The 23,974-nt window shown below is 46.0% G+C and overlaps 11 non-coding genes across 11 annotated transcripts; all 11 read left to right on the top strand.

Annotated features, from left to right (window-relative positions):
* The first annotated feature begins 729 nt into the window (after positions 1-729).
* Positions 730-920, top strand: LOC130337740 (U2 spliceosomal RNA). The gene has a single exon (XR_008878577.1). It is a non-coding gene; the product is annotated as a U2 spliceosomal RNA (small nuclear RNA).
* A 2,086-nt stretch (positions 921-3,006) lies between these two features.
* LOC130337739 (U2 spliceosomal RNA) lies at positions 3,007-3,197 on the top strand. Its single transcript, XR_008878576.1, has one exon. It is a non-coding gene; the product is annotated as a U2 spliceosomal RNA (small nuclear RNA).
* A 2,090-nt stretch (positions 3,198-5,287) lies between these two features.
* Positions 5,288-5,478, top strand: LOC130337737 (U2 spliceosomal RNA). Its single transcript, XR_008878575.1, has one exon. It is a non-coding gene; the product is annotated as a U2 spliceosomal RNA (small nuclear RNA).
* Positions 5,479-7,570: 2,092 nt separating this feature from the next.
* LOC130337736 (U2 spliceosomal RNA) lies at positions 7,571-7,761 on the top strand. The gene has a single exon (XR_008878574.1). It is a non-coding gene; the product is annotated as a U2 spliceosomal RNA (small nuclear RNA).
* Positions 7,762-9,850: 2,089 nt separating this feature from the next.
* Positions 9,851-10,041, top strand: LOC130337734 (U2 spliceosomal RNA). Its single transcript, XR_008878572.1, has one exon. It is a non-coding gene; the product is annotated as a U2 spliceosomal RNA (small nuclear RNA).
* A 2,084-nt stretch (positions 10,042-12,125) lies between these two features.
* On the top strand, positions 12,126-12,316 carry LOC130337741 (U2 spliceosomal RNA). The gene has a single exon (XR_008878578.1). It is a non-coding gene; the product is annotated as a U2 spliceosomal RNA (small nuclear RNA).
* A 2,090-nt stretch (positions 12,317-14,406) lies between these two features.
* Positions 14,407-14,597, top strand: LOC130337733 (U2 spliceosomal RNA). The gene has a single exon (XR_008878571.1). It is a non-coding gene; the product is annotated as a U2 spliceosomal RNA (small nuclear RNA).
* Positions 14,598-16,683: 2,086 nt separating this feature from the next.
* On the top strand, positions 16,684-16,874 carry LOC130337732 (U2 spliceosomal RNA). Its single transcript, XR_008878570.1, has one exon. It is a non-coding gene; the product is annotated as a U2 spliceosomal RNA (small nuclear RNA).
* A 2,088-nt stretch (positions 16,875-18,962) lies between these two features.
* LOC130337731 (U2 spliceosomal RNA) lies at positions 18,963-19,153 on the top strand. Its single transcript, XR_008878569.1, has one exon. It is a non-coding gene; the product is annotated as a U2 spliceosomal RNA (small nuclear RNA).
* Positions 19,154-21,247: 2,094 nt separating this feature from the next.
* On the top strand, positions 21,248-21,438 carry LOC130337730 (U2 spliceosomal RNA). The gene has a single exon (XR_008878568.1). It is a non-coding gene; the product is annotated as a U2 spliceosomal RNA (small nuclear RNA).
* Positions 21,439-23,515: 2,077 nt separating this feature from the next.
* Positions 23,516-23,706, top strand: LOC130337729 (U2 spliceosomal RNA). The gene has a single exon (XR_008878567.1). It is a non-coding gene; the product is annotated as a U2 spliceosomal RNA (small nuclear RNA).
* Positions 23,707-23,974: the final 268 nt, after the last annotated feature.

Genomic DNA, 23,974 nt, shown 5'->3' with positions numbered 1-23,974 from the left:
TGCTGTGTATGTGACTATGGAGCTGTTTGGTGATGTCGTCTATTATGGCCTTCATAGAAGCAACAGGAGATTGTTGCATCCATCTAGAACCCTCAGAACTACAGTGCTATGATGTCACTCACTTCCACAGGCCTTGCAGAGTGTAAACAACAACAACCCAGCTTTGTTGTGTATGTAACCATAGGGATTTGTGATGTCACCTAGAACCTTCACAGCAGCGACAGCTTTATGAGGAGCATCAGCACTGCTCTGCCTGAGCAGAACCATCACCGCCATAGGTTGTCAAATAACCCGGATTTAACCCACACAGGTAAGTCCAATGGGGTGCAGGCATGTCCTCTATGCTTACAGCTTCCCGTGGGTGTTGGTTTGATACCGTTTGGGGACAGCCAAGGAGGCATCTGCAGGCAACAAAGGTAGGTGTGTGCTTGTGTGTGTGTTTCCTATGCAGATCCTAAGCCCAGTGTCACATGCAAGTAGGAGGAGTAAGAAGGGTTCCTGGCAAATCCGGGTTATGGATTGCATTTAAAAAGGCCCCGTGGGAGTGCAATGGGCCCCTGTCTTGCTGCTTAGCAATAATGGTATGGGTTTAGGTTCTGCTGTGTGTACTGGTGGTTGACTGCCCCCCAGCCCAGAGTGTGCATGGAAAATTGTCTGGCAGCCTCCCTGACAGCAAGCAGTGATAGTGCCCATGAAGGGGACCTTGTTGGGCCCGCCCCTTTCACGGTTATCGCTTCTCGGCCTTTTGGCTAAGATCAAGTGTAGTATCTGTTCTTATCAGTTTAATATCTGATACGTCCCCTATCTGGGGACCATATATTAAATGGATTTTTGAGAACGGGGGCCGATTTCGAAGCTTGCTTCCGTCGCCCTATGCATTGACCCGATATGGCAGTATCTTCGGGTACAGTGCACCACCCCCTTACAGGGTTAAAAAGAAAGATTCCTACTTTCATTGCTACCTGCTTGCTGGCTAGCCAGCTAGCCAGCCCTGTGGGCCTTGCTGCTGCTGCTGCAGCCAAAAAACAAAAGGTGGTGCTGCTGCTGCTTCTGCTGCTTCTGCTTCTGCTTGTGTCTGGCCGCTGTTGGAGCGTCCAGGCACAGGACTTCTGCTGCTGCTGACTAAATGGCCTCCTTAATTGGATCATTTGAGTAGCCAGCACACCTGTGCAGGTAGGGCATGACATGATAGGCAGCTGCCTTGATAGCGGGTGGGTGCTGAATGTTCCTAATTGACAAAATAAGATTAATGCTTATGAAGAAATATAAAATCTCATCCCTTCCCCAATATCGCGCCACACCCCTACCCCTTAATTCCCTGAACTTGATGGACATATGTCTTTTTTCGACCGTACTAACTATGTAACTATGTAACATAACATGGGGGGGGTCTCCTGGCTGTTCACACAGGTGTGTCATTGCTGTACATTGACCATGCATTGCTTCTGTGGTATTGCAAAGGCAAAGACAAATGCTTCCAGCCATCCATTGCACTAATGGATTGGTCATCAGCTGGCTGTCTATGTCCCGCATCAATATAGACCAAAGTACAGAGGGTTAGGCTATGCTATTGTGCACCTACCTGATGCATCAGAAGGTGCGAGGCCCTTGCTAAATTCTGTGCACAGACTTTGAGATCTATACTTTAGACTGTATCTAAACCTGCTCCAACATGGACTGACATTCTGGCCTACTTTCAGCCGATGCGACTTGTCTGTCGCTGAACAGTCGCTTTTTATGTATTCAGCACCTATGTATAATGTTGTAAAAATGCTCTAGAAGCTAAAGTCGCAGAAATGTCACACATATTTGGCCTGCAACTTTCTGTGCGACAAATTCAGACAGGAAAAATCAGTATAAATCCTTAGAAAATTATCCCCCAGTGTCTCCATCTGCTGGCGGTATTGAATAAGCATTGCTGCACTGATGGGGTATGCATTAGACGAAAAAAAAGAAGAAAAAGAAGAATAATACGCCCAGAAAAGAGGCGAAAAGGAGAAAAACGTAAAAAAACGTGAAAAAAAAGTAAGAGGAAGAGAAGGGAAAAAAAGGTGGAAATGGGTTTAAAAGTGATTTCGGCGGAGAAATATATATATATATATATATATATATATATATATATATATATATATACGCGCACACACACACATATATATAAACGTATTCTCCGTTGAGATATTGCAGCCGCTGCTGTGTCCAGGCCCAGGAGCCTTAGCACTGTGCTGTGATGTCACTCAATACCACTGACATCACTAGGTGTAAACAACATCTCTCCTTTGCTGTGTATGTGACTATGGAGCTGTTTGGTGATGTCGTCTATTATGGCCTTCATAGAAGCAACAGGAGATTGTTGCATCCATCTAGAACCCTCAGAACTACAGTGCTATGATGTCACTCACTTCCACAGGCCTTGCAGAGTGTAAACAACAACAACCCAGCTTTGTTGTGTATGTAACCATAGGGATTTGTGATGTCACCTAGAACCTTCACAGCAGCGACAGCTTTATGAGGAGCATCAGCACTGCTCTGCCTGAGCAGAACCATCACCGCCATAGGTTGTCAAATAACCCGGATTTAACCCACACAGGTAAGTCCAATGGGGTGCAGGCATGTCCTCTATGCTTACAGCTTCCCGTGGGTGTTGGTTTGATACCGTTTGGGGACAGCCAAGGAGGCATCTGCAGGCAACAAAGGTAGGTGTGTGCTTGTGTGTGTGTTTCCTATGCAGATCCTAAGCCCAGTGTCACATGCAAGTAGGAGGAGTAAGAAGGGTTCCTGGCAAATCCGGGTTATGGATTGCATTTAAAAAGGCCCCGTGGGAGTGCAATGGGCCCCTGTCTTGCTGCTTAGCAATAATGGTATGGGTTTAGGTTCTGCTGTGTGTACTGGTGGTTGACTGCCCCCCAGCCCAGAGTGTGCATGGAAAATTGTCTGGCAGCCTCCCTGACAGCAAGCAGTGATAGTGCCCATGAAGGGGACCTTGTTGGGCCCGCCCCTTTCACGGTTATCGCTTCTCGGCCTTTTGGCTAAGATCAAGTGTAGTATCTGTTCTTATCAGTTTAATATCTGATACGTCCCCTATCTGGGGACCATATATTAAATGGATTTTTGAGAACGGGGGCCGATTTCGAAGCTTGCTTCCGTCGCCCTATGCATTGACCCGATATGGCAGTATCTTCGGGTACAGTGCACCACCCCCTTACAGGGTTAAAAAGAAAGATTCCTACTTTCATTGCTACCTGCTTGCTGGCTAGCCAGCTAGCCAGCCCTGTGGGCCTTGCTGCTGCTGCTGCAGCCAAAAAACAAAAGGTGGTGCTGCTGCTGCTTCTGCTGCTTCTGCTTCTGCTTGTGTCTGGCCGCTGTTGGAGCGTCCAGGCACAGGACTTCTGCTGCTGCTGACTAAATGGCCTCCTTAATTGGATCATTTGAGTAGCCAGCACACCTGTGCAGGTAGGGCATGACATGATAGGCAGCTGCCTTGATAGCGGGTGGGTGCTGAATGTTCCTAATTGACAAAATAAGATTAATGCTTATGAAGAAATATAAAATCTCATCCCTTCCCCAATATCGCGCCACACCCCTACCCCTTAATTCCCTGGTTGAACTTGATGGACATATGTCTTTTTTCGACCGTACTAACTATGTAACTATGTAACATAACATGGGGGGGGTCTCCTGGCTGTTCACACAGGTGTGTCATTGCTGTACATTGACCATGCATTGCTTCTGTGGTATTGCAAAGGCAAAGACAAATGCTTCCAGCCATCCATTGCACTAATGGATTGGTCATCAGCTGGCTGTCTATGTCCCGCATCAATATAGACCAAAGTACAGAGGGTTAGGCTATGCTATTGTGCACCTACCTGATGCATCAGAAGGTGCGAGGCCCTTGCTAAATTCTGTGCACAGACTTTGAGATCTATACTTTAGACTGTATCTAAACCTGCTCCAACATGGACTGACATTCTGGCCTACTTTCAGCCGATGCGACTTGTCTGTCGCTGAACAGTCGCTTTTTATGTATTCAGCACCTATGTATAATGTTGTAAAAATGCTCTAGAAGCTAAAGTCGCAGAAATGTCACACATATTTGGCCTGCAACTTTCTGTGCGACAAATTCAGACAGGAAAAATCAGTATAAATCCTTAGAAAATTATCCCCCAGTGTCTCCATCTGCTGGCGGTATTGAATAAGCATTGCTGCACTGATGGGGTATGCATTAGACGAAAAAAAAGAAGAAAAAGAAGAATAATACGCCCAGAAAAGAGGCGAAAAGGAGAAAAACGTAAAAAAACGTGAAAAAAAAGTAAGAGGAAGAGAAGGGAAAAAAAGGTGGAAATGGGTTTAAAAGTGATTTCGGCGGAGAAATATATATATATATATATATATATATATATATATATATATATATATACGCGCACACACACACATATATATAAACGTATTCTCCGTTGAGATATTGCAGCCGCTGCTGTGTCCAGGCCCAGGAGCCTTAGCACTGTGCTGTGATGTCACTCAATACCACTGACATCACTAGGTGTAAACAACATCTCTCCTTTGCTGTGTATGTGACTATGGAGCTGTTTGGTGATGTCGTCTATTATGGCCTTCATAGAAGCAACAGGAGATTGTTGCATCCATCTAGAACCCTCAGAACTACAGTGCTATGATGTCACTCACTTCCACAGGCCTTGCAGAGTGTAAACAACAACAACCCAGCTTTGTTGTGTATGTAACCATAGGGATTTGTGATGTCACCTAGAACCTTCACAGCAGCGACAGCTTTATGAGGAGCATCAGCACTGCTCTGCCTGAGCAGAACCATCACCGCCATAGGTTGTCAAATAACCCGGATTTAACCCACACAGGTAAGTCCAATGGGGTGCAGGCATGTCCTCTATGCTTACAGCTTCCCGTGGGTGTTGGTTTGATACCGTTTGGGGACAGCCAAGGAGGCATCTGCAGGCAACAAAGGTAGGTGTGTGCTTGTGTGTGTGTTTCCTATGCAGATCCTAAGCCCAGTGTCACATGCAAGTAGGAGGAGTAAGAAGGGTTCCTGGCAAATCCGGGTTATGGATTGCATTTAAAAAGGCCCCGTGGGAGTGCAATGGGCCCCTGTCTTGCTGCTTAGCAATAATGGTATGGGTTTAGGTTCTGCTGTGTGTACTGGTGGTTGACTGCCCCCCAGCCCAGAGTGTGCATGGAAAATTGTCTGGCAGCCTCCCTGACAGCAAGCAGTGATAGTGCCCATGAAGGGGACCTTGTTGGGCCCGCCCCTTTCACGGTTATCGCTTCTCGGCCTTTTGGCTAAGATCAAGTGTAGTATCTGTTCTTATCAGTTTAATATCTGATACGTCCCCTATCTGGGGACCATATATTAAATGGATTTTTGAGAACGGGGGCCGATTTCGAAGCTTGCTTCCGTCGCCCTATGCATTGACCCGATATGGCAGTATCTTCGGGTACAGTGCACCACCCCCTTACAGGGTTAAAAAGAAAGATTCCTACTTTCATTGCTACCTGCTTGCTGGCTAGCCAGCTAGCCAGCCCTGTGGGCCTTGCTGCTGCTGCTGCAGCCAAAAAACAAAAGGTGGTGCTGCTGCTGCTTCTGCTGCTTCTGCTTCTGCTTGTGTCTGGCCGCTGTTGGAGCGTCCAGGCACAGGACTTCTGCTGCTGCTGACTAAATGGCCTCCTTAATTGGATCATTTGAGTAGCCAGCACACCTGTGCAGGTAGGGCATGACATGATAGGCAGCTGCCTTGATAGCGGGTGGGTGCTGAATGTTCCTAATTGACAAAATAAGATTAATGCTTATGAAGAAATATAAAATCTCATCCCTTCCCCAATATCGCGCCACACCCCTACCCCTTAATTCCCTGGTTGAACTTGATGGACATATGTCTTTTTTCGACCGTACTAACTATGTAACTATGTAACATAACATGGGGGGGGTCTCCTGGCTGTTCACACAGGTGTGTCATTGCTGTACATTGACCATGCATTGCTTCTGTGGTATTGCAAAGGCAAAGACAAATGCTTCCAGCCATCCATTGCACTAATGGATTGGTCATCAGCTGGCTGTCTATGTCCCGCATCAATATAGACCAAAGTACAGAGGGTTAGGCTATGCTATTGTGCACCTACCTGATGCATCAGAAGGTGCGAGGCCCTTGCTAAATTCTGTGCACAGACTTTGAGATCTATACTTTAGACTGTATCTAAACCTGCTCCAACATGGACTGACATTCTGGCCTACTTTCAGCCGATGCGACTTGTCTGTCGCTGAACAGTCGCTTTTTATGTATTCAGCACCTATGTATAATGTTGTAAAAATGCTCTAGAAGCTAAAGTCGCAGAAATGTCACACATATTTGGCCTGCAACTTTCTGTGCGACAAATTCAGACAGGAAAAATCAGTATAAATCCTTAGAAAATTATCCCCCAGTGTCTCCATCTGCTGGCGGTATTGAATAAGCATTGCTGCACTGATGGGGTATGCATTAGACGAAAAAAAAGAAGAAAAAGAAGAATAATACGCCCAGAAAAGAGGCGAAAAGGAGAAAAACGTAAAAAAACGTGAAAAAAAAGTAAGAGGAAGAGAAGGGAAAAAAAGGTGGAAATGGGTTTAAAAGTGATTTCGGCGGAGAAATATATATATATATATATATATATATATATATATATATATATATATATACGCGCACACACACACATATATATAAACGTATTCTCCGTTGAGATATTGCAGCCGCTGCTGTGTCCAGGCCCAGGAGCCTTAGCACTGTGCTGTGATGTCACTCAATACCACTGACATCACTAGGTGTAAACAACATCTCTCCTTTGCTGTGTATGTGACTATGGAGCTGTTTGGTGATGTCGTCTATTATGGCCTTCATAGAAGCAACAGGAGATTGTTGCATCCATCTAGAACCCTCAGAACTACAGTGCTATGATGTCACTCACTTCCACAGGCCTTGCAGAGTGTAAACAACAACAACCCAGCTTTGTTGTGTATGTAACCATAGGGATTTGTGATGTCACCTAGAACCTTCACAGCAGCGACAGCTTTATGAGGAGCATCAGCACTGCTCTGCCTGAGCAGAACCATCACCGCCATAGGTTGTCAAATAACCCGGATTTAACCCACACAGGTAAGTCCAATGGGGTGCAGGCATGTCCTCTATGCTTACAGCTTCCCGTGGGTGTTGGTTTGATACCGTTTGGGGACAGCCAAGGAGGCATCTGCAGGCAACAAAGGTAGGTGTGTGCTTGTGTGTGTGTTTCCTATGCAGATCCTAAGCCCAGTGTCACATGCAAGTAGGAGGAGTAAGAAGGGTTCCTGGCAAATCCGGGTTATGGATTGCATTTAAAAAGGCCCCGTGGGAGTGCAATGGGCCCCTGTCTTGCTGCTTAGCAATAATGGTATGGGTTTAGGTTCTGCTGTGTGTACTGGTGGTTGACTGCCCCCCAGCCCAGAGTGTGCATGGAAAATTGTCTGGCAGCCTCCCTGACAGCAAGCAGTGATAGTGCCCATGAAGGGGACCTTGTTGGGCCCGCCCCTTTCACGGTTATCGCTTCTCGGCCTTTTGGCTAAGATCAAGTGTAGTATCTGTTCTTATCAGTTTAATATCTGATACGTCCCCTATCTGGGGACCATATATTAAATGGATTTTTGAGAACGGGGGCCGATTTCGAAGCTTGCTTCCGTCGCCCTATGCATTGACCCGATATGGCAGTATCTTCGGGTACAGTGCACCACCCCCTTACAGGGTTAAAAAGAAAGATTCCTACTTTCATTGCTACCTGCTTGCTGGCTAGCCAGCTAGCCAGCCCTGTGGGCCTTGCTGCTGCTGCTGCAGCCAAAAAACAAAAGGTGGTGCTGCTGCTGCTTCTGCTGCTTCTGCTTCTGCTTGTGTCTGGCCGCTGTTGGAGCGTCCAGGCACAGGACTTCTGCTGCTGCTGACTAAATGGCCTCCTTAATTGGATCATTTGAGTAGCCAGCACACCTGTGCAGGTAGGGCATGACATGATAGGCAGCTGCCTTGATAGCGGGTGGGTGCTGAATGTTCCTAATTGACAAAATAAGATTAATGCTTATGAAGAAATATAAAATCTCATCCCTTCCCCAATATCGCGCCACACCCCTACCCCTTAATTCCCTGGTTGAACTTGATGGACATATGTCTTTTTTCGACCGTACTAACTATGTAACTATGTAACATAACATGGGGGGGGTCTCCTGGCTGTTCACACAGGTGTGTCATTGCTGTACATTGACCATGCATTGCTTCTGTGGTATTGCAAAGGCAAAGACAAATGCTTCCAGCCATCCATTGCACTAATGGATTGGTCATCAGCTGGCTGTCTATGTCCCGCATCAATATAGACCAAAGTACAGAGGGTTAGGCTATGCTATTGTGCACCTACCTGATGCATCAGAAGGTGCGAGGCCCTTGCTAAATTCTGTGCACAGACTTTGAGATCTATACTTTAGACTGTATCTAAACCTGCTCCAACATGGACTGACATTCTGGCCTACTTTCAGCCGATGCGACTTGTCTGTCGCTGAACAGTCGCTTTTTATGTTTTCAGCACCTATGTATAATGTTGTAAAAATGCTCTAGAAGCTAAAGTCGCAGAAATGTCACACATATTTGGCCTGCAACTTTCTGTGCGACAAATTCAGACAGGAAAAATCAGTATAAATCCTTAGAAAATTATCCCCCAGTGTCTCCATCTGCTGGCGGTATTGAATAAGCATTGCTGCACTGATGGGGTATGCATTAGACGAAAAAAAAGAAGAAAAAGAAGAATAATACGCCCAGAAAAGAGGCGAAAAGGAGAAAAACGTAAAAAAACGTGAAAAAAAAGTAAGAGGAAGAGAAGGGAAAAAAAGGTGGAAATGGGTTTAAAAGTGATTTCGGCGGAGAATATATATATATATATATATATATATATATATATATATATATATATACGCGCACACACACACATATATATAAACGTATTCTCCGTTGAGATATTGCAGCCGCTGCTGTGTCCAGGCCCAGGAGCCTTAGCACTGTGCTGTGATGTCACTCAATACCACTGACATCACTAGGTGTAAACAACATCTCTCCTTTGCTGTGTATGTGACTATGGAGCTGTTTGGTGATGTCGTCTATTATGGCCTTCATAGAAGCAACAGGAGATTGTTGCATCCATCTAGAACCCTCAGAACTACAGTGCTATGATGTCACTCACTTCCACAGGCCTTGCAGAGTGTAAACAACAACAACCCAGCTTTGTTGTGTATGTAACCATAGGGATTTGTGATGTCACCTAGAACCTTCACAGCAGCGACAGCTTTATGAGGAGCATCAGCACTGCTCTGCCTGAGCAGAACCATCACCGCCATAGGTTGTCAAATAACCCGGATTTAACCCACACAGGTAAGTCCAATGGGGTGCAGGCATGTCCTCTATGCTTACAGCTTCCCGTGGGTGTTGGTTTGATACCGTTTGGGGACAGCCAAGGAGGCATCTGCAGGCAACAAAGGTAGGTGTGTGCTTGTATGTGTGTTTCCTATGCAGATCCTAAGCCCAGTGTCACATGCAAGTAGGAGGAGTAAGAAGGGTTCCTGGCAAATCCGGGTTATGGATTGCATTTAAAAAGGCCCCGTGGGAGTGCAATGGGCCCCTGTCTTGCTGCTTAGCAATAATGGTATGGGTTTAGGTTCTGCTGTGTGTACTGGTGGTTGACTGCCCCCCAGCCCAGAGTGTGCATGGAAAATTGTCTGGCAGCCTCCCTGACAGCAAGCAGTGATAGTGCCCATGAAGGGGACCTTGTTGGGCCCGCCCCTTTCACGGTTATCGCTTCTCGGCCTTTTGGCTAAGATCAAGTGTAGTATCTGTTCTTATCAGTTTAATATCTGATACGTCCCCTATCTGGGGACCATATATTAAATGGATTTTTGAGAACGGGGGCCGATTTCGAAGCTTGCTTCCGTCGCCCTATGCATTGACCCGATATGGCAGTATCTTCGGGTACAGTGCACCACCCCCTTACAGGGTTAAAAAGAAAGATTCCTACTTTCATTGCTACCTGCTTGCCAGCTAGCCAGCCCTGTGGGCCTTGCTGCTGCTGCTGCAGCCAAAAAACAAAAGGTGGTGCTGCTGCTGCTTCTGCTGCTTCTGCTTCTGCTTCTGCTTGTGTCTGGCCGCTGTTGGAACGTCCAGGCACAGGACTTCTGCTGCTGCTGACTAAATGGCCTCCTTAATTGGATCATTTGAGTAGCCAGCACACCTGTGCAGGTAGGGCATGACATGATAGGCAGCTGCCTTGATAGCGGGTGGGTGCTGAATGTTCCTAATTGACAAAATAAGATTAATGCTTATGAAGAAATATAAAATCTCATCCCTTCCCCAATATCGCGCCACACCCCTACCCCTTAATTCCCTGGTTGAACTTGATGGACATATGTCTTTTTTCGACCGTACTAACTATGTAACTATGTAACATAACATGGGGGGGGTCTCCTGGCTGTTCACACAGGTGTGTCATTGCTGTACATTGACCATGCATTGCTTCTGTGGTATTGCAAAGGCAAAGACAAATGCTTCCAGCCATCCATTGCACTAATGGATTGGTCATCAGCTGGCTGTCTATGTCCCGCATCAATATAGACCAAAGTACAGAGGGTTAGGCTATGCTATTGTGCACCTACCTGATGCATCAGAAGGTGCGAGGCCCTTGCTAAATTCTGTGCACAGACTTTGAGATCTATACTTTAGACTGTATCTAAACCTGCTCCAACATGGACTGACATTCTGGCCTACTTTCAGCCGATGCGACTTGTCTGTCGCTGAACAGTCGCTTTTTATGTATTCAGCACCTATGTATAATGTTGTAAAAATGCTCTAGAAGCTAAAGTCGCAGAAATGTCACACATATTTGGCCTGCAACTTTCTGTGCGACAAATTCAGACAGGAAAAATCAGTATAAATCCTTAGAAAATTATCCCCCAGTGTCTCCATCTGCTGGCGGTATTGAATAAGCATTGCTGCACTGATGGGGTATGCATTAGACAAAAAAAAAGAAGAAAAAGAAGAATAATACGCCCAGAAAAGAGGCGAAAAGGAGAAAAACGTAAAAAAACGTGAAAAAAAAGTAAGAGGAAGAGAAGGGAAAAAAAGGTGGAAATGGGTTTAAAAGTGATTTCGGCGGAGAAATATATATATATATATATATATATATATATATATATATATATACGCGCACACACACACATATATATAAACGTATTCTCCGTTGAGATATTGCAGCCGCTGCTGTGTCCAGGCCCAGGAGCCTTAGCACTGTGCTGTGATGTCACTCAATACCACTGACATCACTAGGTGTAAACAACATCTCTCCTTTGCTGTGTATGTGACTATGGAGCTGTTTGGTGATGTCGTCTATTATGGCCTTCATAGAAGCAACAGGAGATTGTTGCATCCATCTAGAACCCTCAGAACTACAGTGCTATGATGTCACTCACTTCCACAGGCCTTGCAGAGTGTAAACAACAACAACCCAGCTTTGTTGTGTATGTAACCATAGGGATTTGTGATGTCACCTAGAACCTTCACAGCAGCGACAGCTTTATGAGGAGCATCAGCACTGCTCTGCCTGAGCAGAACCATCACCGCCATAGGTTGTCAAATAACCCGGATTTAACCCACACAGGTAAGTCCAATGGGGTGCAGGCATGTCCTCTATGCTTACAGCTTCCCGTGGGTGTTGGTTTGATACCGTTTGGGGACAGCCAAGGAGGCATCTGCAGGCAACAAAGGTAGGTGTGTGCTTGTGTGTGTGTTTCCTATGCAGATCCTAAGCCCAGTGTCACATGCAAGTAGGAGGAGTAAGAAGGGTTCCTGGCAAATCCGGGTTATGGATTGCATTTAAAAAGGCCCCGTGGGAGTGCAATGGGCCCCTGTCTTGCTGCTTAGCAATAATGGTATGGGTTTAGGTTCTGCTGTGTGTACTGGTGGTTGACTGCCCCCCAGCCCAGAGTGTGCATGGAAAATTGTCTGGCAGCCTCCCTGACAGCAAGCAGTGATAGTGCCCATGAAGGGGACCTTGTTGGGCCCGCCCCTTTCACGGTTATCGCTTCTCGGCCTTTTGGCTAAGATCAAGTGTAGTATCTGTTCTTATCAGTTTAATATCTGATACGTCCCCTATCTGGGGACCATATATTAAATGGATTTTTGAGAACGGGGGCCGATTTCGAAGCTTGCTTCCGTCGCCCTATGCATTGACCCGATATGGCAGTATCTTCGGGTACAGTGCACAACCCCCTTACAGGGTTAAAAAGAAAGATTCCTACTTTCATTGCTACCTGCTTGCTGGCTAGCCAGCTAGCCAGCCCTGTGGGCCTTGCTGCTGCTGCTGCAGCCAAAAAACAAAAGGTGGTGCTGCTGCTGCTTCTGCTGCTTCTGCTTCTGCTTGTGTCTGGCCGCTGTTGGAGCGTCCAGGCACAGGACTTCTGCTGCTGCTGACTAAATGGCCTCCTTAATTGGATCATTTGAGTAGCCAGCACACCTGTGCAGGTAGGGCATGACATGATAGGCAGCTGCCTTGATAGCGGGTGGGTGCTGAATGTTCCTAATTGACAAAATAAGATTAATGCTTATGAAGAAATATAAAATCTCATCCCTTCCCCAATATCGCGCCACACCCCTACCCCTTAATTCCCTGGTTGAACTTGATGGACATATGTCTTTTTTCGACCGTACTAACTATGTAACTATGTAACATAACATGGGGGGGGTCTCCTGGCTGTTCACACAGGTGTGTCATTGCTGTACATTGACCATGCATTGCTTCTGTGGTATTGCAAAGGCAAAGACAAATGCTTCCAGCCATCCATTGCACTAATGGATTGGTCATCAGCTGGCTGTCTATGTCCCGCATCAATATAGACCAAAGTACAGAGGGTTAGGCTATGCTATTGTGCACCTACCTGATGCATCAGAAGGTGCGAGGCCCTTGCTAAATTCTGTGCACAGACTTTGAGATCTATACTTTAGACTGTATCTAAACCTGCTCCAACATGGACTGACATTCTGGCCTACTTTCAGCCGATGCGACTTGTCTGTCGCTGAACAGTCGCTTTTTATGTATTCAGCACCTATGTATAATGTTGTAAAAATGCTCTAGAAGCTAAAGTCGCAGAAATGTCACACATATTTGGCCTGCAACTTTCTGTGCGACAAATTCAGACAGGAAAAATCAGTATAAATCCTTAGAAAATTATCCCCCAGTGTCTCCATCTGCTGGCGGTATTGAATAAGCATTGCTGCACTGATGGGGTATGCATTAGACGAAAAAAAAGAAGAAAAAGAAGAATAATACGCCCAGAAAAGAGGCGAAAAGGAGAAAAACGTAAAAAAACGTGAAAAAAAAGTAAGAGGAAGAGAAGGGAAAAAAAGGTGGAAATGGGTTTAAAAGTGATTTCGGCGGAGAAATATATATATATATATATATATATATATATATATATATATATATATACGCGCACACACACACATATATATAAACGTATTCTCCGTTGAGATATTGCAGCCGCTGCTGTGTCCAGGCCCAGGAGCCTTAGCACTGTGCTGTGATGTCACTCAATACCACTGACATCACTAGGTGTAAACAACATCTCTCCTTTGCTGTGTATGTGACTATGGAGCTGTTTGGTGATGTCGTCTATTATGGCCTTCATAGAAGCAACAGGAGATTGTTGCATCCATCTAGAACCCTCAGAACTACAGTGCTATGATGTCACTCACTTCCACAGGCCTTGCAGAGTGTAAACAACAACAACCCAGCTTTGTTGTGTATGTAACCATAGGGATTTGTGATGTCACCTAGAACCTTCACAGCAGCGACAGCTTTATGAGGAGCATCAGCACTGCTCTGCCTGAGCAGAACCATCACCGCCATAGGTTGTCAAATAACCCGGATTTAACCCACACAGGTAAGTCCAATGGGGTGCAGGCATGTCCTCTATGCTTACAGCTTCCCGTGGGTGTTGGTTTGATACCGTTTGGGGACAGCCAAGGAGGCATCTGCAGGCAACAAAGGTAGGTGTGTGCTTGTGTGTGTGTTTCCTATGCAGATCCTAAGCCCAGTGTCACATGCAAGTAGGAGGAGTAAGAAGGGTTCCTGGAAAATCCGGGTTATGGATTGCATTTAAAAAGGCCCCGTGGGAGTGCAATGGGCCCCTGTCTTGCTGCTTAGCAATAATGGTATGGGTTTAGGTTCTGCTGTGTGTACTGGTGGTTGACTGCCCCCCAGCCCAGAGTGTGCATGGAAAATTGTCTGGCAGCCTCCCTGACAGCAAGCAGTGATAGTGCCCATGAAGGGGACCTTGTTGGGCCCGCCCCTTTCACGGTTATCGCTTCTCGGCCTTTTGGCTAAGATCAAGTGTAGTATCTGTTCTTATCAGTTTAATATCTGATACGTCCCCTATCTGGGGACCATATATTAAATGGATTTTTGAGAACGGGGGCCGATTTCGAAGCTTGCTTCCGTCGCCCTATGCATTGACCCGATATGGCAGTATCTTCGGGTACAGTGCACCACCCCCTTACAGGGTTAAAAAGAAAGATTCCTACTTTCATTGCTACCTGCTTGCTGGCTAGCCAGCTAGCCAGCCCTGTGGGCCTTGCTGCTGCTGCTGCAGCCAAAAAACAAAAGGTGGTGCTGCTGCTGCTTCTGCTGCTTCTGCTTCTGCTTGTGTCTGGCCGCTGTTGGAGCGTCCAGGCACAGGACTTCTGCTGCTGCTGACTAAATGGCCTCCTTAATTGGATCATTTGAGTAGCCAGCACACCTGTGCAGGTAGGGCATGACATGATAGGCAGCTGCCTTGATAGCGGGTGGGTGCTGAATGTTCCTAATTGACAAAATAAGATTAATGCTTATGAAGAAATATAAAATCTCATCCCTTCCCCAATATCGCGCCACACCCCTACCCCTTAATTCCCTGGTTGAACTTGATGGACATATGTCTTTTTTCGACCGTACTAACTATGTAACTATGTAACATAACATGGGGGGGGTCTCCTGGCTGTTCACACAGGTGTGTCATTGCTGTACATTGACCATGCATTGCTTCTGTGGTATTGCAAAGGCAAAGACAAATGCTTCCAGCCATCCATTGCACTAATGGATTGGTCATCAGCTGGCTGTCTATGTCCCGCATCAATATAGACCAAAGTACAGAGGGTTAGGCTATGCTATTGTGCACCTACCTGATGCATCAGAAGGTGCGAGGCCCTTGCTAAATTCTGTGCACAGACTTTGAGATCTATACTTTAGACTGTATCTAAACCTGCTCCAACATGGACTGACATTCTGGCCTACTTTCAGCCGATGCGACTTGTCTGTCGCTGAACAGTCGCTTTTTATGTATTCAGCACCTATGTATAATGTTGTAAAAATGCTCTAGAAGCTAAAGTCGCAGAAATGTCACACATATTTGGCCTGCAACTTTCTGTGCGACAAATTCAGACAGGAAAAATCAGTATAAATCCTTAGAAAATTATCCCCCAGTGTCTCCATCTGCTGGCGGTATTGAATAAGCATTGCTGCACTGATGGGGTATGCATTAGACGAAAAAAAAGAAGAAAAAGAAGAATAATACGCCCAGAAAAGAGGCGAAAAGGAGAAAAACGTAAAAAAACGTGAAAAAAAAGTAAGAGGAAGAGAAGGGAAAAAAAGGTGGAAATGGGTTTAAAAGTGATTTCGGCGGAGAAATATATATATATATATATATATATATATATATATATATATATACGCGCACACACACACATATATATAAACGTATTCTCCGTTGAGATATTGCAGCCGCTGCTGTGTCCAGGCCCAGGAGCCTTAGCACTGTGCTGTGATGTCACTCAATACCACTGACATCACTAGGTGTAAACAACATCTCTCCTTTGCTGTGTATGTGACTATGGAGCTGTTTGGTGATGTCGTCTATTATGGCCTTCATAGAAGCAACAGGAGATTGTTGCATCCATCTAGAACCCTCAGAACTACAGTGCTATGATGTCACTCACTTCCACAGGCCTTGCAGAGTGTAAACAACAACAACCCAGCTTTGTTGTGTATGTAACCATAGGGATTTGTGATGTCACCTAGAACCTTCACAGCAGCGACAGCTTTATGAGGAGCATCAGCACTGCTCTGCCTGAGCAGAACCATCACCGCCATAGGTTGTCAAATAACCCGGATTTAACCCACACAGGTAAGTCCAATGGGGTGCAGGCATGTCCTCTATGCTTACAGCTTCCCGTGGGTGTTGGTTTGATACCGTTTGGGGACAGCCAAGGAGGCATCTGCAGGCAACAAAGGTAGGTGTGTGCTTGTGTGTGTGTTTCCTATGCAGATCCTAAGCCCAGTGTCACATGCAAGTAGGAGGAGTAAGAAGGGTTCCTGGCAAATCCGGGTTATGGATTGCATTTAAAAAGGCCCCGTGGGAGTGCAATGGACCCCTGTCTTGCTGCTTAGCAATAATGGTATGGGTTTAGGTTCTGCTGTGTGTACTGGTGGTTGACTGCCCCCCAGCCCAGAGTGTGCATGGAAAATTGTCTGGCAGCCTCCCTGACAGCAAGCAGTGATAGTGCCCATGAAGGGGACCTTGTTGGGCCCGCCCCTTTCACGGTTATCGCTTCTCGGCCTTTTGGCTAAGATCAAGTGTAGTATCTGTTCTTATCAGTTTAATATCTGATACGTCCCCTATCTGGGGACCATATATTAAATGGATTTTTGAGAACGGGGGCCGATTTCGAAGCTTGCTTCCGTCGCCCTATGCATTGACCCGATATGGCAGTATCTTCGGGTACAGTGCACCACCCCCTTACAGGGTTAAAAAGAAAGATTCCTACTTTCATTGCTACCTGCTTGCTGGCTAGCCAGCTAGCCAGCCCTGTGGGCCTTGCTGCTGCTGCTGCAGCCAAAAAACAAAAGGTGGTGCTGCTGCTGCTTCTGCTGCTTCTGCTTCTGCTTGTGTCTGGCCGCTGTTGGAGCGTCCAGGCACAGGACTTCTGCTGCTGCTGACTAAATGGCCTCCTTAATTGGATCATTTGAGTAGCCAGCACACCTGTGCAGGTAGGGCATGACATGATAGGCAGCTGCCTTGATAGCGGGTGGGTGCTGAATGTTCCTAATTGACAAAATAAGATTAATGCTTATGAAGAAATATAAAATCTCATCCCTTCCCCAATATCGCGCCACACCCCTACCCCTTAATTCCCTGGTTGAACTTGATGGACATATGTCTTTTTTCGACCGTACTAACTATGTAACTATGTAACATAACATGGGGGGGGTCTCCTGGCTGTTCACACAGGTGTGTCATTGCTGTACATTGACCATGCATTGCTTCTGTGGTATTGCAAAGGCAAAGACAAATGCTTCCAGCCATCCATTGCACTAATGGATTGGTCATCAGCTGGCTGTCTATGTCCCGCATCAATATAGACCAAAGTACAGAGGGTTAGGCTATGCTATTGTGCACCTACCTGATGCATCAGAAGGTGCGAGGCCCTTGCTAAATTCTGTGCACAGACTTTGAGATCTATACTTTAGACTGTATCTAAACCTGCTCCAACATGGACTGACATTCTGGCCTACTTTCAGCCGATGCGACTTGTCTGTCGCTGAACAGTCGCTTTTTATGTATTCAGCACCTATGTATAATGTTGTAAAAATGCTCTAGAAGCTAAAGTCGCAGAAATGTCACACATATTTGGCCTGCAACTTTCTGTGCGACAAATTCAGACAGGAAAAATCAGTATAAATCCTTAGAAAATTATCCCCCAGTGTCTCCATCTGCTGGCGGTATTGAATAAGCATTGCTGCACTGATGGGGTATGCATTAGACGAAAAAAAAGAAGAAAAAGAAGAATAATACGCCCAGAAAAGAGGCGAAAAGGAGAAAAACGTAAAAAAACGTGAAAAAAAAGTAAGAGGAAGAGAAGGGAAAAAAAGGTGGAAATGGGTTTAAAAGTGATTTCGGCGGAGAAATATATATATATATATATATATATATATATATATATATATATATACGCGCACACACACACATATATATAAACGTATTCTCCGTTGAGATATTGCAGCCGCTGCTGTGTCCAGGCCCAGGAGCCTTAGCACTGTGCTGTGATGTCACTCAATACCACTGACATCACTAGGTGTAAACAACATCTCTCCTTTGCTGTGTATGTGACTATGGAGCTGTTTGGTGATGTCGTCTATTATGGCCTTCATAGAAGCAACAGGAGATTGTTGCATCCATCTAGAACCCTCAGAACTACAGTGCTATGATGTCACTCACTTCCACAGGCCTTGCAGAGTGTAAACAACAACAACCCAGCTTTGTTGTGTATGTAACCATAGGGATTTGTGATGTCACCTAGAACCTTCACAGCAGCGACAGCTTTATGAGGAGCATCAGCACTGCTCTGCCTGAGCAGAACCATCACCGCCATAGGTTGTCAAATAACCCGGATTTAACGCACACAGGTAAGTCCAATGGGGTGCAGGCATGTCCTCTATGCTTACAGCTTCCCGTGGGTGTTGGTTTGATACCGTTTGGGGACAGCCAAGGAGGCATCTGCAGGCAACAAAGGTAGGTGTGTGCTTGTGTGTGTGTTTCCTATGCAGATCCTAAGCCCAGTGTCACATGCAAGTAGGAGGAGTAAGAAGGGTTCCTGGCAAATCCGGGTTATGGATTGCATTTAAAAAGGCCCCGTGGGAGTGCAATGGGCCCCTGTCTTGCTGCTTAGCAATAATGGTATGGGTTTAGGTTCTGCTGTGTGTACTGGTGGTTGACTGCCCCCCAGCCCAGAGTGTGCATGGAAAATTGTCTGGCAGCCTCCCTGACAGCAAGCAGTGATAGTGCCCATGAAGGGGACCTTGTTGGGCCCGCCCCTTTCACGGTTATCGCTTCTCGGCCTTTTGGCTAAGATCAAGTGTAGTATCTGTTCTTATCAGTTTAATATCTGATACGTCCCCTATCTGGGGACCATATATTAAATGGATTTTTGAGAACGGGGGCCGATTTCGAAGCTTGCTTCCGTCGCCCTATGCATTGACCCGATATGGCAGTATCTTCGGGTACAGTGCACCACCCCCTTACAGGGTTAAAAAGAAAGATTCCTACTTTCATTGCTACCTGCTTGCTGGCTAGCCAGCTAGCCAGCCCTGTGGGCCTTGCTGCTGCTGCTGCAGCCAAAAAACAAAAGGTGGTGCTGCTGCTGCTTCTGCTGCTTCTGCTTCTGCTTGTGTCTGGCCGCTGTTGGAGCGTCCAGGCACAGGACTTCTGCTGCTGCTGACTAAATGGCCTCCTTAATTGGATCATTTGAGTAGCCAGCACACCTGTGCAGGTAGGGCATGACATGATAGGCAGCTGCCTTGATAGCGGGTGGGTGCTGAATGTTCCTAATTGACAAAATAAGATTAATGCTTATGAAGAAATATAAAATCTCATCCCTTCCCCAATATCGCGCCACACCCCTACCCCTTAATTCCCTGGTTGAACTTGATGGACATATGTCTTTTTTCGACCGTACTAACTATGTAACTATGTAACATAACATGGGGGGGGTCTCCTGGCTGTTCACACAGGTGTGTCATTGCTGTACATTGACCATGCATTGCTTCTGTGGTATTGCAAAGGCAAAGACAAATGCTTCCAGCCATCCATTGCACTAATGGATTGGTCATCAGCTGGCTGTCTATGTCCCGCATCAATATAGACCAAAGTACAGAGGGTTAGGCTATGCTATTGTGCACCTACCTGATGCATCAGAAGGTGCGAGGCCCTTGCTAAATTCTGTGCACAGACTTTGAGATCTATACTTTAGACTGTATCTAAACCTGCTCCAACATGGACTGACATTCTGGCCTACTTTCAGCCGATGCGACTTGTCTGTCGCTGAACAGTCGCTTTTTATGTATTCAGCACCTATGTATAATGTTGTAAAAATGCTCTAGAAGCTAAAGTCGCAGAAATGTCACACATATTTGGCCTGCAACTTTCTGTGCGACAAATTCAGACAGGAAAAATCAGTATAAATCCTTAGAAAATTATCCCCCAGTGTCTCCATCTGCTGGCGGTATTGAATAAGCATTGCTGCACTGATGGGGTATGCATTAGACGAAAAAAAAGAAGAAAAAGAAGAATAATACGCCCAGAAAAGAGGCGAAAAGGAGAAAAACGTAAAAAAACGTGAAAAAAAAGTAAGAGGAAGAGAAGGGAAAAAAAGGTGGAAATGGGTTTAAAAGTGATTTCGGCGGAGAAATATATATATATATATATATATATATATATATATATATATATATATATATACGCGCACACACACACATATATATAAACGTATTCTCCGTTGAGATATTGCAGCCGCTGCTGTGTCCAGGCCCAGGAGCCTTAGCACTGTGCTGTGATGTCACTCAATACCACTGACATCACTAGGTGTAAACAACATCTCTCCTTTGCTGTGTATGTGACTATGGAGCTGTTTGGTGATGTCGTCTATTATGGCCTTCATAGAAGCAACAGGAGATTGTTGCATCCATCTAGAACCCTCAGAACTACAGTGCTATGATGTCACTCACTTCCACAGGCCTTGCAGAGTGTAAACAACAACAACCCAGCTTTGTTGTGTATGTAACCATAGGGATTTGTGATGTCACCTAGAACCTTCACAGCAGCGACAGCTTTATGAGGAGCATCAGCACTGCTCTGCCTGAGCAGAACCATCACCGCCATAGGTTGTCAAATAACCCGGATTTAACCCACACAGGTAAGTCCAATGGGGTGCAGGCATGTCCTCTATGCTTACAGCTTCCCGTGGGTGTTGGTTTGATACCGTTTGGGGACAGCCAAGGAGGCATCTGCAGGCAACAAAGGTAGGTGTGTGCTTGTGTGTGTGTTTCCTATGCAGATCCTAAGCCCAGTGTCACATGCAAGTAGGAGGAGTAAGAAGGGTTCCTGGCAAATCCGGGTTATGGATTGCATTTAAAAAGGCCCCGTGGGAGTGCAATGGGCCCCTGTCTTGCTGCTTAGCAATAATGGTATGGGTTTAGGTTCTGCTGTGTGTACTGGTGGTTGACTGCCCCCCAGCCCAGAGTGTGCATGGAAAATTGTCTGGCAGCCTCCCTGACAGCAAGCAGTGATAGTGCCCATGAAGGGGACCTTGTTGGGCCCGCCCCTTTCACGGTTATCGCTTCTCGGCCTTTTGGCTAAGATCAAGTGTAGTATCTGTTCTTATCAGTTTAATATCTGATACGTCCCCTATCTGGGGACCATATATTAAATGGATTTTTGAGAACGGGGGCCGATTTCGAAGCTTGCTTCCGTCGCCCTATGCATTGACCCGATATGGCAGTATCTTCGGGTACAGTGCACCACCCCCTTACAGGGTTAAAAAGAAAGATTCCTACTTTCATTGCTACCTGCTTGCTGGCTAGCCAGCTAGCCAGCCCTGTGGGCCTTGCTGCTGCTGCTGCAGCCAAAAAACAAAAGGTGGTGCTGCTGCTGCTTCTGCTTGTGTCTGGCCGCTGTTGGAGCGTCCAGGCACAGGACTTCTGCTGCTGCTGACTAAATGGCCTCCTTAATTGGATCATTTGAGTAGCCAGCACACCTGTGCAGGTAGGGCATGACATGATAGGCAGCTGCCTTGATAGCGGGTGGGTGCTGAATGTTCCTAATTGACAAAATAAGATTAATGCTTATGAAGAAATATAAAATCTCATCCCTTCCCCAATATCGCGCCACACCCCTACCCCTTAATTCCCTGGTTGAACTTGATGGACATATGTCTTTTTTCGACCGTACTAACTATGTAACTATGTAACATAACATGGGGGGGGTCTCCTGGCTGTTCACACAGGTGTGTCATTGCTGTACATTGACCATGCATTGCTTCTGTGGTATTGCAAAGGCAAAGACAAATGCTTCCAGCCATCCATTGCACTAATGGATTGGTCATCAGCTGGCTGTCTATGTCCCGCATCAATATAGACCAAAGTACAGAGGGTTAGGCTATGCTATTGTGCACCTACCTGATGCATCAGAAGGTGCGAGGCCCTTGCTAAATTCTGTGCACAGACTTTGAGATCTATACTTTAGACTGTATCTAAACCTGCTCCAACATGGACTGACATTCTGGCCTACTTTCAGCCGATGCGACTTGTCTGTCGCTGAACAGTCGCTTTTTATGTATTCAGCACCTATGTATAATGTTGTAAAAATGCTCTAGAAGCTAAAGTCGCAGAAATGTCACACATATTTGGCCTGCAACTTTCTGTGCGACAAATTCAGACAGGAAAAATCAGTATAAATCCTTAGAAAATTATCCCCCAGTGTCTCCATCTGCTGGCGGTATTGAATAAGCATTGCTGCACTGATGGGGTATGCATTAGACGAAAAAAAAGAAGAAAAAGAAGAATAATACGCCCAGAAAAGAGGCGAAAAGGAGAAAAACGTAAAAAAACGTGAAAAAAAAGTAAGAGGAAGAGAAGGGAAAAAAAGGTGGAAATGGGTTTAAAAGTGATTTCGGCGGAGAAATATATATATATATATATATATATATATATATATATATATATATATATACGCGCACACACACACATATATATAAACGTATTCTCCGTTGAGATATTGCAGCCGCTGCTGTGTCCAGGCCCAGGAGCCTTAGCACTGTGCTGTGATGTCACTCAATACCACTGACATCACTAGGTGTAAACAACATCTCTCCTTTGCTGTGTATGTGACTATGGAGCTGTTTGGTGATGTCGTCTATTATGGCCTTCATAGAAGCAACAGGAGATTGTTGCATCCATCTAGAACCCTCAGAACTACAGTGCTATGATGTCACTCACTTCCACAGGCCTTGCAGAGTGTAAACAACAACAACCCAGCTTTGTTGTGTATGTAACCATAGGGATTTGTGATGTCACCTAGAACCTTCACAGCAGCGACAGCTTTATGAGGAGCATCAGCACTGCTCTGCCTGAGCAGAACCATCACCGCCATAGGTTGTCAAATAACCCGGATTTAACCCACACAGGTAAGTCCAATGGGGTGCAGGCATGTCCTCTATGCTTACAGCTTCCCGTGGGTGTTGGTTTGATACCGTTTGGGGACAGCCAAGGAGGCATCTGCAGGCAACAAAGGTAGGTGTGTGCTTGTGTGTGTGTTTCCTATGCAGATCCTAAGCCCAGTGTCACATGCAAGTAGGAGGAGTAAGAAGGGTTCCTGGCAAATCCGGGTTATGGATTGCATTTAAAAAGGCCCCGTGGGAGTGCAATGGGCCCCTGTCTTGCTGCTTAGCAATAATGGTATGGGTTTAGGTTCTGCTGTGTGTACTGGTGGTTGACTGCCCCCCAGCCCAGAGTGTGCATGGAAAATTGTCTGGCAGCCTCCCTGACAGCAAGCAGTGATAGTGCCCATGAAGGGGACCTTGTTGGGCCCGCCCCTTTCACGGTTATCGCTTCTCGGCCTTTTGGCTAAGATCAAGTGTAGTATCTGTTCTTATCAGTTTAATATCTGATACGTCCCCTATCTGGGGACCATATATTAAATGGATTTTTGAGAACGGGGGCCGATTTCGAAGCTTGCTTCCGTCGCCCTATGCATTGACCCGATATGGCAGTATCTTCGGGTACAGTGCACCACCCCCTTACAGGGTTAAAAAGAAAGATTCCTACTTTCATTGCTACCTGCTTGCTGGCTAGCCAGCTAGCCAGCCCTGTGGGCCTTGCTGCTGCTGCTGCAGCCAAAAAACAAAAGGTGGTGCTGCTGCTGCTTCTGCTGCTTCTGCTTCTGCTTGTGTCTGGCCGCTGTTGGAGCGTCCAGGCACAGGACTTCTGCTGCTGCTGACTAAATGGCCTCCTTAATTGGATCATTTGAGTAGCCAGCACACCTGTGCAGGTAGGGCATGACATG

Source organism: Hyla sarda, unplaced genomic scaffold, assembly GCF_029499605.1.
Source record: "Hyla sarda isolate aHylSar1 unplaced genomic scaffold, aHylSar1.hap1 scaffold_506, whole genome shotgun sequence".
NCBI lineage: Eukaryota > Metazoa > Chordata > Amphibia > Anura > Hylidae > Hyla > Hyla sarda.
This window is presented reverse-complemented; position numbering and strand designations above follow the sequence as displayed.